Source organism: Oreochromis niloticus, unplaced genomic scaffold (assembly GCF_001858045.2).
Source record: "Oreochromis niloticus isolate F11D_XX unplaced genomic scaffold, O_niloticus_UMD_NMBU tig00006508_pilon, whole genome shotgun sequence".
Taxonomy (NCBI): Eukaryota; Metazoa; Chordata; class Actinopteri; order Cichliformes; family Cichlidae; genus Oreochromis; species Oreochromis niloticus.
Genome location: NW_020328033.1, coordinates 8,337 through 14,109, shown reverse-complemented (window position 1 = coordinate 14,109; position 5,773 = coordinate 8,337). Strand labels below are relative to the sequence as shown.

At 41.8% G+C, this 5,773-nt stretch overlaps 1 long non-coding RNA gene across 1 annotated transcript; it reads right to left on the bottom strand.

Annotated features, from left to right (window-relative positions):
- Positions 1–4,029: 4,029 nt before the first annotated feature.
- On the bottom strand, positions 4,030–4,650 carry LOC112845261 (uncharacterized). The gene is made up of 3 exons (XR_003218054.1): positions 4,633–4,650; positions 4,480–4,523; positions 4,030–4,208 (listed from the first exon to the last, which is right to left on the bottom strand). It is a non-coding gene; the product is annotated as an uncharacterized LOC112845261 (long non-coding RNA).
- Between the last annotated feature and the right edge of the window lie 1,123 nt (positions 4,651–5,773).

Genomic DNA, 5,773 nt, shown 5'->3' with positions numbered 1-5,773 from the left:
GTCACAGTCATCAGAGCAACATCAGAGAAACAATAAAGTCTAACCATGGAAGGTTTTTATAAATATATGCATAAAAACACAAAAACAAATAACATCACAATGAGCACCTTTCGCTCATTGCACGCTCAACAGTTTGCAAAAGCTTCCCTGGAGAATCATGGAGAAAAATACTTTTAGTTCCTGGAAGGAGCTCAAGGGTCTAAGTGTAAAGAGCAGACATTTGACAGATGCTGGCCAATATCCACTCCTAATCGGGTCCTTTAAATCAGGGCTGCACTGCTGCTGGCATGTTTGACATCTGTATGTCGCTGGTGCACATTATAACATCCTTGGACCAAAAAGAAAAATAAACAACATGACTAATACTCACTGCCTTCACAGATGACTTCTGTTAATGCAATACCATGTTCTGATTGTACAGCAAGGGCAGAAAACATGCTTCATCACACTATGTTCAAATCCATCACCTAACCTAAATAGCAGGTTGCTGTTTACTATTAATGTTGATTAAAATCACTATTTTCCTGCTGACACTGTGAAGTTTACGCCCCACAGGAGCAGTTTCGAAGCTTCACTGTTGGCAGAATGCGAGCTACCAAAAAAGAGAAAACCACTTAAATAGATTATTTCTAACTGGATGTAGACACATATGAAAACCAAAATTGAGTATCTCATGAGGAAATACCTTGTATATTGGTGCAATTTTGACCGTCCACTCTAATAATACATGTGGTTGGAGGAATGGCTTTAGAAAAACATCAATAACACTTTCTCTGTTGTGGAGTGGCTGATGTTTGTGATGTAGAACATCCCCACAGAACCGTTCCTCTGGAAGACACTCTGCACATAGACAGGACTTTTTTGTAACAAATTCAGCAAAATTTGAATAACTGAAAGTAGTACGCACTCAGATCCAGCCACTCTTGACAAAGGTAGCAGCTTCTATTTTGATATTATAGCTCAGGGTGGCTCAGTGTACTTCACTATGAGCTGACAGTTAAAAGGACATTTGTCAAATTCATGTGGTTTTATAATTATTAAAGTTCTCACACGCTCAAAGACATAAATGTCAGCCAACAAGGGATCGCTCATCAAGCTTAGCTATATAGAAAAGTACATTATTGAGATGAGACCAAATAACAGCAGGGTGAAGACAGTAGAAAAACAGAGGATGACCAACAGTTTCTGTGTCAGTGAGACATTTCAGCTGGTATGGCCGTGCTTCTTTCCAGCGCTCAGCAGCTTTCTGCTGCCAAAGGACCGTGACACTGCCCTACTTCTTTGAGGCTCAGGAGAAGGACATCAATCCAAAACAGCAGACAGCCTTTTCATATTCTTTTCTCTAAGAATGCAAATAGAGTATTTGCAAATATGAAGTAATTAACAAATTTCCCACGTATGGGACTAATAAAGGTTATCTTATGTTATCTTAATCACCTTTGTTTCTGCTAATGTCACTTTTACAAATCGTGTCCCATCAGCTCTCATGGCTGAACTTTGGCTTTGAGGGTCGGGAGGACAAAAAGCTATTAAGGACCTTTTGATTTGCAATCCAGTTCTTCTCTAAAGACATGACTTATTTCTGTTTCACTCCTGGACCAGACTGAATGTTTTTCCTTGATGAGCATTACACCAGTGAACAGTCATCCACACAGTTCTGACAGGATGAATTGTACCAACGCTGGCGGTCCTACCCTCACAAGAATGATTATTTTGTTACCAGTCCAACAGTTGACTCTACATAAAACTACTGATACAGTACCTTGAGTCGGAGCCTGAGGCTGGGATCAGACAGCAGATGAATGCAGCGCTCCATAACATCCTTAGTAATGCTGAGGTGGGAGGGAAGCTCTGCTTTCACATCATGACTACCAATATCTGACACATCCTCACACTCAGTGGGAGGGACCTCTGCAATGGCACCACATACAGTTATTCATCTCCTCTACACTCTGAATCTAATATAACCACACTACAGTCTACAGCTGATATTCCACTGGCCCTTAGACAGACCTATTACTCGTCTTCAGTGTCATGTCCTTATTCCAAGCTCCTGCAGTTCTTTTGTTTGCAGTAATTCAGCAGGAATTGGCGAATGCTGAGGTCTTCCTGGTCACTGGAGCTTTGATTGGAGCTGGCAGACTTACTGGTCCTGCTACAAGTGGAAGGAAACCACCTCGCTAAAGGAAAAACAAGACAACAATATGAACATAGGTTTGGTTACAATAAAATAAGTCAGTTGATCAAAATCAGTGTGACACAGACAATGATGTTTTTGGAAAGAGCCCATTAGTGACATTTAATTTATACATTTTTACTGTGAGGGCTTGTAAAACTTCTGTATGAATATTAATTCTACAACAGAAAACCACTCAGCATTTAAACCATCACGATGTATTAAATGTTTCCAAAGATGCTGATAATTTGATAACAAGCAAAGTTATATATCCTGAAATGTACTCATTGATAGAAACTTTGAAAGGCACTGCAGAAAACAAAGTTAAGCAACACAGAAAAATGTGGTAGCGAATGCCTTGAGTCACATTTTCTTCCTTATACGTGAGACTCAAGCTGACATCACTGTTGAAATCTTACCCAGTGCCTTCATGAGCGCGTGCAGCACGGAGCAGAAAAGAGCAGCTGTGCGCTCGTAGCTGAGATCCAGATCCTGAACCATGTCCCCGACCAGCAGGCTGCAGTCAGAGTGAGTCAACAGAACTGTCAACACCCGTGGAGCCTGGCCAACAAGACAGGATTACAATGAAATACAGTACAAGCTCAGGGCAGCACAGGCTTAAGCAGACAAAGAAGGAAATGGGGTAAATCCTCCAGCAGTCATTTCTGTCTCCATTTTGGGCTAAAAACAAAAACACGTCATAACTACCTGTGGATGCTGGCTGAGCCTCTGAAGGTTGAGTGATATGTCATTAAGCAGGTAGTCAGAGTTCTCATTGATCAGTTCCTTGAGGGAAGCGTATCCACAGGCCTTGCTGATGTCCTACATGGAGCTCAGCGTCACCTGGCTGACCAGCAGCGTCTCCTCACCAGCTTTCTCCAGCACAGCATACAGCGAGGCCATCAACAAGGGACGGAAATTGCAGCCCAGCGCCTGAGCACAGCAGGCGATGCCCTCGATTGGATGCACAGCTGACAGATGTTGCTGTTGAGCTAATGGATCGTGGATGCAGATGTTGATGATGAAGGAATCACTTGGAGAGAGCTTGTATTTGAGTTGCTGGCATCACTGTTGCATATGGAGGGGAGTCTGGATGGACTGAGCAGCTACGCAAAGAGACAAAACACGTGCTAATGCACTGCTTTCTAACCACTTTTACACATGCACTGCAGCTCGGAAGTTTTCAAGATATTGTCCATGCACGTGAGAACGCAAATGTCTGACACACTTAGATCAGACATTAAACAGCCTTTAGCCTTCCTGCTCCTGAGTGAAAGCCTGTATTATATCTCACTGAGCTCATGTGGGGGTAGCACAGATTAGCCTTTCTCAAAGTCAAGAGTGGGGGCCAATTTAGGATCTTCACTCAAATTTAAAATACAAGGGAAACCGATGTATTTCCTTACATAAACAAAAACCACACAAGCGCTTATAAAATGCTCATCCTACCCAGTCATACGCAAAGTGTTAAAATCAACGTGTGATCCACCTGCCACTAAGAGATATTATTTCTCTTTGGTAGATGGAAAAAATGTAATCAAACTCACTGTCAGTAGCTACAACAGCACATTTGTTATAATATATGAATCAAGCATTTAGATATTAAATAGTATTGAGGAGACAGGATCAAATACAGTGGGGCAAAAAAGTATTTAGTCAGCCAATTGTGCAAGTTCTCCCACTTAAAAGATGAGAGAGAGGCCTGTAATTTTCATCATAGGTATACCTCTAACTTGTCTGAGTTTTAAAGAATTGATTTGCAAATTATGGTGGAAAATAAGTATTGGTCACCTGGTGTTAAAACACCAGGTAGGTCCCATCATGGTTGTCACAGATATTTGCTTCTTGGCTTCCCTTAGCCCTGCTCGTCCGCCATTGCCGCGTTTGAGTTTTGGACGAAATGCATTCTGGGATATTTAGCTGTACCAAGTCCACACAAGTCACCACCGATGCATGCTCGATAAAACGGGCGGCGCGAGAACACATCCGGGACTTTTTCGCATTCTCGGCTTGATGCTTACCCACAAAGTGGCTAGAGAGACAGAAAAAAGACAGAAAAGAAACAAAAAACACAACGCCAAAGAATGTCATTTGCACACTAGCATGGAGAATAAACGTAGACACAGTGCACCCAGTAATTTTTGAACTTACAACCAAGTTTCAAGAGCAGTACTGGTATTGTACCGGTACTGGCTGCTGTCTCATTGTTCAGAGAGCCTATCATTATGCAGAGAAAGGAATCTGTGTCTCTGGACCGAAATGACTGTACGTGTAGTGCTGTAGAAACAATACTGCCCACAAACCTTGATGTTTCTATATGTGGAAACCTTCAAGTATGCATATCCTCCTGTAAGGGTAAAGTAATGGGACATTTGCACTTTTTGCATGTAAGCCTGTCGGTCTTAACTGGAAGTTGCACTTGAGCTGTCTTGGCATCTTTCCCTTGTTTGACTCACCAGTTTTGCCCTGAGCTGAACCGCTGCCTCCTTCTCTGTTGTGGTACTCAGCGGTGACCAAGATGCTGTAACATGCAGATGTGATGACTACGACCCACTCACAGTGTGATCCTGGCTATCAGCTCCAGTCAATGCTGTGTAGGACACGTGATACTGGAGGACATGAGCATTGGGAGGTACCCAACTGATCACCATGCTGACGGCAGTCTCATCAGAAAGCGTGAGGCTGGTTGGGCCTCCACCAGAGCCTGCAGCAACATCATAGAAGAGATAAAGTACTACAGCTAACGACACTTAACACTCACTTTCTTCCTTTATAGGAGGAAATTATTTTGGCAGCAGAGCAAAGTGGTTTTTTTAGAAAATAAATGTAAAGTATAACAGAGAATTTGATACTTTGATTTGATACTTTAACCTCACTACATTTATTTCATAGCTTAGAGTTCTAGTTACTCAAAGATGAGAATTTAGATGTGAAATTTAACCTTTAAGTGACTAGTACTTTGAGAACTGCCATCAATTACACAATGAAGTTCATTGACGTACAGGTTATTGTATTAGTAATGCTATATTGTACATAGAGACACAATATGACAGAATATGACTGCTGCTAATGTGACTTAGGTAAATGGTTTCAGGCTCTCCCCTCCTGAGTTTGAGAAATGTTCAGGATCAGAAAATGTGTGACTCACAGGTGCTGTAGCATACGGCCACAGCTTCACTCTGAGCTCCATCTCCATAGAGTGCAGACAGTGATATCTGATGCTCCTTAAGACACAGGACAACAGTTTATTGAGACATTGTATTTTTTACTTCATAATATGTACTCCAACAATCCAATAGTTCTTCCCACCTGTCTCAGGTCGCCTCCACTTAGTGAGGTAAGAAACATCATCATCAGCTGCAGCTTCCCAGCGCACCGTGATGTCACTGTCTGAGAAATTAGTTACCCTAAGGTCAGAAGGAGGAGGCACCTTCACTAGAAGAAAAGAATAATGTGTATGGGAATTTTTTAAAAATGAGAAAGCTACATTTTGACATCTTTCATTATTAATAACATTTACAGTACTGTGCAAAAGTCGTGAGCCACACGCTGAAGTATTTCTTTGGACATTATCTGGTTTTTCCACTCCTTTTTAGT